At 35.7% G+C, this 13268-nt stretch overlaps 1 non-coding gene across 1 annotated transcript; it reads right to left on the bottom strand.

Annotated features, from left to right (window-relative positions):
- Window positions 1-12638: 12638 nt before the first annotated feature.
- On the bottom strand, window positions 12639-12743 carry LOC127796114 (small nucleolar RNA R71). Its single transcript, XR_008021943.1, has one exon. It is a non-coding gene; the product is annotated as a small nucleolar RNA R71 (small nucleolar RNA).
- Between the last annotated feature and the right edge of the window lie 525 nt (window positions 12744-13268).

The raw sequence follows: 13268 nt of genomic DNA, 5'->3' as shown, positions 1-13268 counted from the left end.
AATATAAATTTCGACAACCTATTTGAGTTTTCTTAGCAAAATTGTGACACCTGTAACTTAAAAACATGCTTAATTATAATAATGTTCATATGAACTTCCAGGTTTAGCATAAAAGAACTTGAGAAACAACACTTTTATAAACTTAAGTAAAGTTTCAACATAATAAAATTCAAAGCATGTTTCATATAAATATAAAGTTTGACACTGAAAATATGGTTTTTACATAAGAAAGAAAGACTTAGCAAATATGCTTTGTAGAAATAGCATCCATATAGAGAAACCTGAAACTTAAATCGAGACTCGACATTTCATAAACTTGTATGAGCTTTAAGGATATACGATGTAGCAATAGTGTACATATAACATAAGAGTTCAATACTGAAAATCTTTCTTTTGATAGAAAGAGAGAAAATAAGATTTCAATTATTGAAAATTTCTTTTAAAGGGTCACCATGCTCCACGTCCACGTCCCGATCTCCTCATTCATGATCACCTAGGGGGAACATAAGGGGTGAGATTATGCAAATCTCAGTAAGTACAAAAGAACCATCAGGCGTATTTAAACATGTCATGACATGAACTTGAAACATGAACGTATAACATACGGGGACACCATAGGTTCTACCAATTTACAAGGGTAAGAACCTCCGTGCATAGCGCTATTAAATCTCGGTCTCGTAACTTGCTTGAGAACATGAAACTTACTTGAAACATAACATAAGGGACCACATAAACATGATTCATGAGCGTGCTTAAACATCGTATATAATTCATAGTGTATTTGCATCAACTTGGTTGGATGGGATCTGAATGTTTGAGGCTTCACACCTTACTAGGTTTGCTTTTCTACAGAAAATACATATTTTCATGAACTAAACCTAAAATCATTTTACATAAGATTATAGGGAATTAAATAAGGGGTTGATACTTGAAATTTCAGGGGAAAAGGGGTTGTCACGCACCCTCATGTGCCGACAAAAGGTGGCTCGCGCGCCTTCAACTGCAGCCCCCTCCCGGCGCGTGAACTGCACATGTCGCCCTTAATTTTAGAGATAGCTTTGCATCCTTTTAGTTTTTGGGCCATATCTCTCTCGCTTTAACTCCAATTTGATCGCCATTTTTTCCTACATGCTCCTCTTTCATCCCTCTACAGGAATATAAAAAAATTGGCTGTTTTCCAGAAATTCAAGCCCAAATTCTTGCGATGAATAGTTTCTCCGGCGAGGCTCGTATCTCCTTCGTTCTTTCACCGATTTTTCTCGTTTTTCTTGCAAAATCTCTCCCTCTCTCTCAAGAACACACTCTTTACGTTCACACTTCTCAATATGGAATAAAATTGGCTTTGAATGATTTAGAATGTCCAAAACTAAACCCAAAGGTACTATTTATAAACGTTTTCGGCCAATCGTGTTTCGCCACATATCCCATCATCATGAGGCTGCATTATTTCCTTCCATGTGTGGCCAATAAATGCTTGCCACATATCCCAAACTTGGAAGGTAATCAAAAGACTTGGAGAAGACTTAGCAAAAACTTGGAAAAGACTTACCAAAGACTCGGAGAAGACTTATCAAAGACTCAGAGAAGACTTAACAAAGACTTTGGTTTAAATAAGGTTTGGACTCCAAAATGATCCAAAGGTGGAACAAAATGTTGTTTGATCTTCAAAAGTTATCCAAAGTTGTGTTGGCGTTTTATTTGAAATCCGCAATCATGACTTTCACAATCACTTGAAATGTCTTATTTTCTCAAGTATTTGAATCTAAAAATCTTGAATATTACATTATATTTGAGTCTAAAATTCTCGGGTGTTACAAAAATAGTCTTGTTTTTACGTCTTCTTGAAAGCCAAGCTTTGGCCATTAAAGTTTGTTCTTTCAAAAGTTTATTTTGGTATATTTTTTTTCATACATGCGTTATACGTTGCGTCAGTAACACTCTCACTGGTGGCACAAATGCATGCAAGTGATTTTTCTTATTCTCTTATGGCATCAAATGTAAGCACAAATAATAATAGTTGTGGCAAAAAAAATATATGATAATACACACATAAATTGTCTATCAAGCCACATTTTTTGCGACCATGGCAACAACGATTGTTGAACTTGTTTCTATCACGAAGGTCTTGTGTGCATTGTGACATGGTGAGGACAATTCATTTATTTTTCAATAAATCGCATCTCTTGCATAGAAGAATACCTATTTTATGAGAATATGAAAATACTATTTTTCTCAGTGTTTTATCTTTTTAATTATTTTTTTAACTCAAACTTTTGACCTTTTGATCACAAAGAAACAAATTACAACCTCAATTTTTGTTTCATTTTGAAATTTTGGGGCCTTATTTCTTTGATATTTGCCACAATTTAATGCAATTTGGGCCAGTATGTGTCTGTGTACTTGTGCCTTTAGAGTATTATCTTGGCTTTCTTCGAAAGCCAATACATCCTTTAGGGTGGGGGGGTTACTTCATTTTATAAATAAAAATTTCATCATTTATCAAAAAACAGAAAAAAGCTCAATGTTTCACATAAACCAAGGCTCGTCTCAACTTAATCTTTTATTTTCCAACATGTGAATATTGAAGAAAAAAAATTGATTGCTTGCGCATACATTTTTGGCCTACAAACAATGGGTTTCCAAATTAAATTACAATTAAAAAAGAAAGAAAGTGTAGAACCAAAACCCATCTAGGAAAAGGAATGAAAGATAAAGACTTCAATGGCTCAAGTGGACCCTCTAGAATGAGAACCTTTAAGGCTACACCCATGGCTACCTTTTCTTTTACACTTATATGGTCTATTTATGCTTTTATTGACCATAGGTTTCTTTATGCTCATATGAAAGATAAGTGAAGAGTGAAACTGAAAAATAAGGTGATAACTACAATTTATGTCTTTAAAGAAACGTATTGAAAACCCCTATAAATTCAACCTTCTAATGACTCATTTATGTAACAATAAAGTCTTTCAATATTCCTGGTATGTATTACTTGCAGTAATCGCAACGAGATCCTAATTAATCCAATGCCTATGTATACTAACAAATTACACTTTGATATTTCTCGCAAGCATGCTTTTATTGAGTCAAGACTGTAGGAGAATAATGGACAGAATGGATAGTAAGTAACTAGAACTCGAAGCGTGACAAACATCACTATCCTTAAGATTATTTTCCACCCCTTGATGAATTGTGCTAAGGCTCTGATGGATACTCTCCTAGGATATAACGAGCACTTCCAAGCCCGCATGCACTCATGGTGTTTGGGAAAAAGAGGAGAACAAGATTATAATCAATGAACACAGCAACAGAATTACAACGGCAGTAATTGAATGAAGAATAACACGTACAGCAACAACAATAAGTATATCACGAACAGAAACAGGAAGCAACTAAGGAATGCATAAGTAAGCAAATAGAAATAAGAAGCTGCCAAGGAATGTATATTGAAAACAGAAACAAAAAGCAACAAAGAAATATATATCTGGGAGATTACTATAAGTAAGCAAAAGAAAGACTTGCTTGTGGTTCTGATTTACAAGTGCAATGAAGGCTACCTTTTATAGCCAAAGAAGTGTACGTAGGAAAAGAGAAATACTCGGCCAAAAGGATAAGAAGCAAGACTAATTCAAAAGCAAAATGATGAGAGGATAAGATGCAACTAAAGCCAACATAGGATCTTGGTCAGCCATGACCCGGTCTTCCTCAACTGTTGAAGACCATTTGAAATATTATTCTTTTACAACAATCCCCCACATCTTTCAAATGAGTTAAAATTAGAGGAATGATTGTTGCTAGGTTAAGCACTTGAGTGTAACACCTCGAACTCTTTTGGACTATGAACCAAGTCTAGAAAGAATGAGACATAACTTAATAGTCATTGGTGAAACTTGTAGTTTCTATGAACCAAGGAACATGCTTGTAAATTATGATTCTCACCAATCATATTGCACCCCTTTAATTCTTGGTACTCATCGCAGTTTTTCCCTAATAGGTTATACGCATGCCTGGTAATTCATGAGTGCCCTAGAAATTTAGCCACCACCCATAAGGGATATGAAATTCATTAAGAGCTTATCTCAACCCTCTTCCATTGCAATTAATCTACACTATTTACACCATAGGATGGGACACCATAACAAAATAGTGCTTCACCATAAGATCAACATATGATTTGTTATTACCCATATGAACCTAATTCATGGGATCTCCAATCACATAGGTTGGGTAACCATCACTGTTAATTTCTCTCAGTTGGCAATAGTCCCATTCCCATCGATGTTTCATTTATTAATTTTCTACCCAATAGTTTAGTCAGAGGATCGGCCAAATTCATTTCTAACTTCACATAATTTATGGAAATAATTTAATTTTTCAGCAACTACTTTATCACATTATGTCTTAATCAAATATGTCAATTTTTACCATTGAAAGTTTTATTCTTTGCAATGGCTATTGCCGCTTGGCAATCACATTGCATTGAGACACTGAAGGTGTCGGTTTTTTTCCTAATAGAATATCTACTAAGAAGTTTTCAACCACTCAGCCTCATTACTAGCTAACTCTAGAGTTATAAACTCTAATTCCATGGTGGATTTGGCAATAATCGTTTGCTTGGATGATTTCCAAGACACTGCACTCCCACCAAAGGTGAACACATAACCGCTAGTGGATTTTATCTCATCTGAATCAAAGATCCAATTAGCATCCCTGTATCCTTCTAATATAGCGGGAAATCCATTATATAGAATACCATAATCCATGGTACCTCTCAAATATCTCATTAGTCTAAGTAAAGTAGACCAATGATTACGATTGGGACTTTGTGTACATCTACTTAGTCTACATAACATAAGCTATATCAGGTCTAGTAAAGTTCATCAAATGCATCAAGACTGCTAATAATCTGAGCATATTTATGATGTTGCACCTTTTTGTATATTAGTTTTGATGATGACAAACATATATTGGTTTAATCCCTAAGTCATGAGTCAAGCCTATGATTTTCAACATATATCAATTTCAATATCAAATTCTATTTTTGTTCAAATGAAAACCAAAATAAGTTCATTCTTATACATATGGAGATTTGCAAAGTCATGTATTTAGTCTTAAAATAGTCTCCTAAAATTATTTTTAAATTAGTTTTGAAGTTGTTGGTCAACATAGAGCTAAATTTGTTCTAAGGCAAAAGACCAACTCGAACATAAATGTGTTTGATGAAAATCCAATCTTAAATATGAAAAATCATTTATATTTATCTCATCTTTCAAAACAAGCTTGTCATATTTTGAAACATGCATGAAAGGTTTTGGCTTGAAATTTAAACGTATGAAAAATCTTTTAGTTCATGCATCATGTCTTGAAACTCGTTTTGATAACGTTTCAAAATTTTTCTAAGTCTGGAAGACTAGCACCTTATAAGGAGACATATAAGAAAATGATTTCATTTTGGAAAACTATCTCCTGGTATTTTGATATCTTCTATCTATTAGTGCTAAAACGATTTTTAACGAATTTTTCAATAAATAGAAAGTGTATATCTTGGAGGTGGTAAAATCGCAAAATCCTAAGTTTGTACTAAAACCCAAATTCTACTTTCTTATTCTTATGGATTTTGATTTTTTAGATATTTTTATTGAATCCAAATGAGGGGTACTTTCTTATTTACATTTATGTATTAAAGTAAATGAAAGGTAAAATATAAATAAAACAAAATGAGGACATTTACTTAAAAGAAATGTAAATAAGTTGTACTGTATGCATATCCTGAAGGATGGTTTTATCTGTCAACAGATTTCTCTCCATCTGTCGACCAGCCTTATATTTTTTGTCCATCTGTTAACTGACAGAATGCCATTTCGTGGTGCTTCGATAGTGTGCACCATCTGTCGACCGATGCCTATGCATCTGTTGACCGACAAAATGCTTGCACAAGGAACTGTCAACCGGCTCAAATGATCTGTCGACCAGATTTTGAATTCTTGCTAATCTGTCAATCGATGCTCGATGCCTTGCATCTGTCGACCGTTTGTGTCGCATAAACCCCCAACGGCTAGTTTTTCCACTCTCCCAAAGTGGCTTTCCCACTACCAACGGCAAAATTCGTGCATGGGCTCTCAAGGGACTATAAATACAAGTCAAATGGGTGATTCAAACCAACCAAGAGATTACATTACAAGCTCCCAAGTGCCAAGATCATTGTTGTGCTTCATTGGTAAGTTTGTTCTCTTTTCAAGGCTTTGTATTCATTTTGTTAAATTCATTATCAAGCCTTGTATTTATATTTGAGAGAATTTGTAATTGAGAATATTGTTTCTCAGATCCTCTCTTGTCTTGTATCTCTTTGTAATTTTCCTAGCTTGTTTTGCTAGAGGGACTACATTGCTTGTAGGAGGATTTTGATTCCTAGCTTGTTGTGCTAGAGGACTTGCTTATTGAAGCAAGGGGTTGAATACCTAGCTTGTTGCTAGAGGGCTTGCTTGTTTAAGCAAGAGGTTGTATTTCCTAGCTTGTTGCTAGAGGGCCTATTCGGAGAGATAGGAGTTTTTTAGTGGATTGATTGAAAAATCCTTAGTGAGGAGCTAAGGTAGTGGAGTAGGCTTGGTTTAAGCCGAACCACTATATATCGTTGTGTCTCTTATATGCTTGTGCTATTTGCTTCATTTATTGTTTCAAGCATTTCATTAATCCTCACTTTCACTAAAATCACATTTTTCATTAAAAGGATTTTCAAGTTCAATCAAATTTTTAAAACAACCCAATTCACCCCCCTCTTGGTGTTGGTGCCATTGCTATTCAAATCTAATAATTTAGACTGCACTACACTATCACCTTTATTTTTAATTAAATGGGTATTAACATCATAAGGAGTGCTCACATGCTGAACATCAAAATGTCCAAATTTCTTTAGTAGCCTCTCTACATAATGCTCTTGAGTTAGCATTAGGCTACTATTACATCTTATGATTTTAACACCCAAAATTACATTAGCTTCTCCCATATCTTTCATATCAAACTTAGAAGTTAAAAATTGCTTGGTTTCATTTATAATTTTCATACACATCATACATACACTTAAAATACCCACTTTTCCCACAAAAGCTTACACAACAAAAATAATACTCCTTACCCCACTCTTGGGCTCATTACAGCATGAATCAAATAAACAAGATAGGCTTCCAAAAGCTAAACCAAATATGAGATTTACACCAATACTTTGGCTTCCACATGCCATAAGCCAATATCTCATTTTAAAAATAAAATCATACATAGCATTTACAATCCATGCTTAGGCTTGAACAAGCCACAACCAAAAATACATCACAAGGCTTCAACAAGCCATGCTATGGTCTTGCACCTTCACTCTCATACATCCACATGCTATTCCATCCTTGCCTTGACTTTTCCCATGCTTTTACAACCTATATGTGATGGTAAAAACCTCATTGGCTATTAAACTCAGTAAGGGTGCAATGACAATAAGTATGAACATGAATATAAAATGTGATGCCAATGCATGCAATGCAATAAAGTTAGGGCTTTCACATCCTCACAACCACCTTCGTTTGAGGCTTAAACCTACCCTACCCCACACAACCTCATGGGCATAGGTCCTTGAACACAAACAACATGCCAATGCACACATATTTGCTCATGAACCATACTTACAACCTTGCAAAGCCACCATCCCATGGGCCTATCCCTTACCTTAGTATTCTTTGAATCTTTTAAACCCTTTTTAGCTTCATTCAATCCCTTCTACCCAAGAGATCCTTACACACACAAATAAATCCATATTACAAGAGAAGAAATAGTGAGAAAAGATCTAGCCTTCATGTGGCTAAAACACAAAACAAATCTTACCTTTTTTTCTTCTCTTTTCCTCTTATTGGAAAGCTTCTCCCTTTCTTTCTTCAAATGGACAAAGGGAGACTTGTCTTCCCAACTTGCCACCTTATACTAAATTTTCCCACTTTCAAGAATGGATCCTAACCCTTGGATCTTTATGGATTTAAGAGAATAAATCCTAGCCCTTCACCAAAAGCATAATCCATGTGCTTTAATAAGAATAAATCTTGGCCATACATTTTTCTTTTAAAGAATAAATTTTAGCCATTGAAAGAAACACACTCCATGGCCTTTAATCTTCTTAAATATCCACCATTGGATTTCTTTCACTTTACAAGACAAGATCTTAACCCTCCAAAGAAAGCACAATCCATGTGATTTTCAAGAATAAATCCACACCCTTGGATTTTTCAAGAACCATCCACCACCCTTGGATCAAGCCTTCCAATCCCATAAATAGAATTTCCTTTCTATTTATTTAATTTAGAATATTTTCTAGCCCACCATCTTGAAAGACATAAATATATATATATATATCACATATATAATAAATCCCATATTTTCCAAGGCATTAATGGTGACTAATTACCATTTCTTTTGGAATTACTTTAATTCACCATAATCATGCCTCCCATTAAATGCTTGAATTTCTTTAATATCATTTTCTTTTGCATTTATTTAATTCTCTCTTTTATCTTGAACCACATATTGCCATGTGTCACTCTAAGACACCATACTTGGCTTCCAAGCTTCCATCTCAACCTTCCATGTGGCATTACCACATTAATCCACCAATTTAGGGAAAATCAATTATTTTCTCTCATAATTGAATATTCTCAATTTTCCCATTTCCATAATTAAATTCCTTTATGGAATTTTACTCCAAATTACTAAAACGCCCTTTATGAATTATTAATCCCATTTATCTCCACATAAATACAAAAATAGAAAATTAATTCACTTCCATACTTAATTCCACCTAAGAATTATTCTCAATTCACCAATTTACCCTTTTATTGGACTTTACTATCCAAATTACCAAAATGCCCCTCTCATAGGGCACCCTTATTCTCAAGGATCCATCACTTTCTTAAGGGCATTTTTGGAAGTTTTTCATTTTCTTTCTCATTCTCTTAACACTAGTAACACTGGGTGTTACATAGCCTGAGGAGGGGAAAGGTGAGCAATGGCTAGACTATGAGATTCTCGAGCATGGGAATTTGGTGAGTAGCTCGAGAATGTATTTGTCTTGAGCAGAGGAGTAAGGTAAAGTGAATTTCGAGGACGAAATTCTTTTAAGGGGGTGGAATGTAACACTCGGTGTTATTGGTGTTAGAAGATATGGAAGGTTGATAGAAACTTCCAAGGCGTGCCCTTAAGATAAATGGATCTATGAAAATAACGGTGCCCTTAGGGAGGGGCATTTTGGTAAATAGGAGTATAATTCCATGAGAAAATTTAATTATTAAAGATAAAAATTAATTATAATCATTTATATGTGAGAAGTAATCTATTTTCCCTAAAATGGAGAATAAATGTGGTGAAGCCACATAGATGGCTTGGATTAAAGCTTGGAAGCCAAGGGTGGTGTTTAAGAATGACACTTGGCAAGCTCTTGTGCAAGAGAAATGAATGATTTAATTAAATCAAAAAGAAATGAGAATTAGTCATCTAGCATTTATGGATGGAATGATTTTGGGAGAAATGAAGAAAATCAAAAGAAAATGGAAATTAGTCTCCCATTTAACATGTGAAAATGTGAGAATGCTTTAAATGGAAAAGAAATGAATTATGTCTTTCAATGTGATGGATATGAAAATAGTCCCATTTAAATAAATGAGAAAGAAATGGAAAATTCAAGGAATCCAATGGTTGAGAATTGGTTTTGGAATGAGATTTGATCGAAGGGTCATGGTTGATTCTTGAAAGTTGGCATGGATTGCCAAATGGGTGGAGATTGATGGTGGAGATTTATTCTCCAAAATAAATTCATGGAGGAGATTTAATCTTGGATAGGCACATGAATTGTGCTTTCTTTGAGTGGTTATGATTAAGTCTTGAAAAAGGTAAAGTGATCCAAGGGTTGGGATTTAAAGAGATCAAATGGCATGGATTGTGTTTATTTGTGAATGAGATTTTCTCTCCTAAAGTAAATACAAAGGCTAAGATTTAATTTTGAGTCTATTAGATATAAAAGGAAATTAAAAGTCTCTTGAAGAAAGTAAGAAAGAGAGAAAGAAGGAAAGGGATTTCAAGAGAGTGTAAATGGAAGAAAAGAAAAGAGAATGAAAGGAAAGAAGAGAAGGAAGAAAGGTAAGTATTCTTTCTTATAATAGTGTATGTCCTTTTGTTTTTCTTTGAATGGTAGCTTAGCCTCTTCATTCTTTTCTAGTTTCTATTCAGTGGAGAGTTGGAATCAAAGGGAGTCTTGGAAGGTTAAGGCTTGAAGCTCCAAGGAGAAAAGAGGTAAGGGATGGCCCCATGTGGAGGTGACCTTGCAAGTTGGTAAATATGGTTTATAAAATTTTTATGTAGCATTTGCATGTAGTGGTTAACACTTGCAAGATGTGAGTTCTAGTGGACTTATGGCCATATGGAGGACTAGTGTTGTGGAAGGGGTAGGTTGATGCCTCAAACCTTGGTGGGTTGTGAGGATGAAAGGACCTAACCTCATGATTTGAATGCATTTGGCATACATAATCATGCTTATATTCATATTTACATGCATTGCACCCTTACTAAGCTTTATAGCTTATGAGGTTTTCATCCTCACCTTGTAGGACTTTTATGTTCCAAGAGAAAAGGGGAGTTGCAAGCTTAAGGTTTGGAAGCTTTATGATGTAAATTTATTTTGTTAGTTGATGGCTGATAGCATGCATATTTAAGCCATATTTTGGCATTTCACCTCATTCTTATTAGGCCATTTGAAGTAATTTTTGCTGATATTTCATTGTTTCTATTTTATTATGCTTCAAATTGTCCTTACACTATTTTCTATCTTACCTCTACTCTATGGATCCAGGCTTTAGGGAATATTGGATGGGCTAGAGAAGTGGCTCAACTAAAGGAGCTTGGGCCTACTTTCAAGGAGCAGACTTGGGCTACTCATTGTGTTGTTTTGGGCTCACTGGTTTTCTGTTGGGCTAGGCCCAACCCTAGCTCCCTAGCCTTTCCTTTCTTAGCCATGTATTTAAGGCCTCTTAGCATTAATTTCCAGAATATCATGAGATAGAAAGGGAGGAGAAAATAGAGAGAATTCTGCCCGTTTTTGTTGTTGTAGCATTTTTCTGTTTTCTACATCTTTTGTTCCATTTTGTTTTCCTTGCTGTAATGATAGGCTAGAGCATTTGTAACCGGTTGTGTGTCTTGAATCCATGTGGAATTTGAGTCCCGAATGAGCTACAAGAATGTGGTTTGTTGTTTGTTTCCTATTCATTTCTATTTGGTTTAGTTTGGGCAGATTTGTGAATGCATGGAGTTCATGGCAGGTTTGTGTAAATTTGCATGGTTTCATTTTCTGTTAAATGCTTAAAAGAGCAGAATGTTATAGCCGGTTGGTATAACATCTAGGAAATGAATATTATGTGCTTGAACGGTTGTTCTTGCATAGGTCCGGATAGGTTGAATAGAGAGTGAATGGCTGCATTTTGTTTACAAGAGATTTCTGTATTCATTTTGTTGTTCCAATCATTCTAATCCTTGGACGGTTGTTGGGGATGCTTTGAGTTTGTTATCCGGATATCAAAACATCTAGCAAGCCAAGGTATATAGGTTGGACGAGGAAGATTTCACATAGGAGACAAATACACAGCCGGTTGCATATCTTTTACTGATTTTTCATCCATCATTGTCTTTCTGTTTTGCCAATTAATTTTCTGTCAAAACAACCCCCCCTAAACAAACTGTTATTTGTATTGGTTCTCCTTGTTAGTAGAAGAAGGTGAGGCTCCTTGTGAGAAGATGACCTAGGGTGCACTTTGCTGCAAACTAGAGAAGAGATACTAGAGAAGTGTTTTTGTGTTGAAATTTTGTGAAAAATTGCATAAAAAAATCATCTAAGGGCTTATTGTTTGACCTGTTTTTATGTTTTTGTGTTTGTGTGTTTTTGTTTTTGTTTGTGTGTTTTTTGTGTTTCTGTGTTCTTGGTATGCATAGGCCATTTTGTGTGCTGTTTTTTGTGCTAATCTCTAGTGCATGACCAGGTCATCTAAGAAAACATTACTTGACTTGGATCTTGAATTAGAGAACACTCTTAGAAGGCAAGCTAGAGAGCTTAAATCTCGGGATAGGATTGACCCTAATAGTGCTTCTAATACTTCATCCGAACCTATTCCAGAATTCATCAATATGGCAGATAATGGTAATGGAAATAATGGAAATAATGGAAATAATGGTAATGGAAATAATGCAAATCATGGTCATTTGGATGGTAGAACCATTAGAGAGCTGGCTGCACCTGATGTGCATTACCAGCCCCTATGTATTCAATACCCACAGTTGGATGCTAACTTTGAACTAAAATCTGGACTAATCCACTTGTTGCCCAAGTTTCATGGTCTTGCAGGAGAGGATCCGCACAAGCATCTAAAAGAATTTCATGTTGTTTGCTCAACCATGCGGCCACAAGGAGTAGATGAAGAGCAGATCAAGCTGAGAGCCTTCCCATTCTCACTTGATGGATCAGCCAAAGATTGGCTCTACTACCTGCCACCAGCTGCCATTACCAGCTGGGATGGATTGAAAAGAATCTTCCTGGAAAAATTCTTTCCAGCCTCCAGAACAGCATCAATAAGGAAGGAAATTTGTGGTATAAGGCAGATGAGTGGTGAAACTCTACATGAGTATTGGGAGAGGTTCAAGAAGTTGTGTTCCAGCTGTCCTCACCATCAGATAAGTGACTAACTCCTAATTCAGTATCTCTATGAAGGTCTAATCCCCATGGACAGGTACTTGGTAGATGCTGCAAGTGGAGGAGCTTTGGCAGAGAAGACCCCAGCAGCTGCACAAGAGCTGATATCAAAGATGGCACAAAATGCTCAGCAATTTGGCACCAGAATTAACACTCCTACAAAAGCCATCAATGAAGTCAATGTGGCTGCCACTATGGACCAGCAAAGGATGGAAAACAAGCTTGAGGAATTGGCTTCCATGGTCAAGCAGTTGGCATTAGAGAGAAAGCAACCCCAGCAGCAGCTTTGTGGCATTTGCTCCTTGCCATCCCATACAACAGATCAATGCCCACAGTTGCAAGAAAATAATGAATCTGTTGCTGGCATCTTCCCTGGTAGACCTTTCCAGCAGCACAATCCACCTTTCCAGCAGCATCCACAACACAAGTATGATCCATACTCAGCCACCTACAATCCAGGTTGGAGAGACCATTCAAACCTCAGATATGGCAGCCCTTCCAGTCAACA

Source organism: Diospyros lotus, chromosome 2 (genome assembly GCF_014633365.1).
Source record: "Diospyros lotus cultivar Yz01 chromosome 2, ASM1463336v1, whole genome shotgun sequence".
Classification (NCBI taxonomy): Eukaryota; Viridiplantae; Streptophyta; class Magnoliopsida; order Ericales; family Ebenaceae; genus Diospyros; species Diospyros lotus.
Note: the sequence above shows the minus strand (reverse complement) of the source record. Positions and strands in the feature narration are given on the sequence as shown.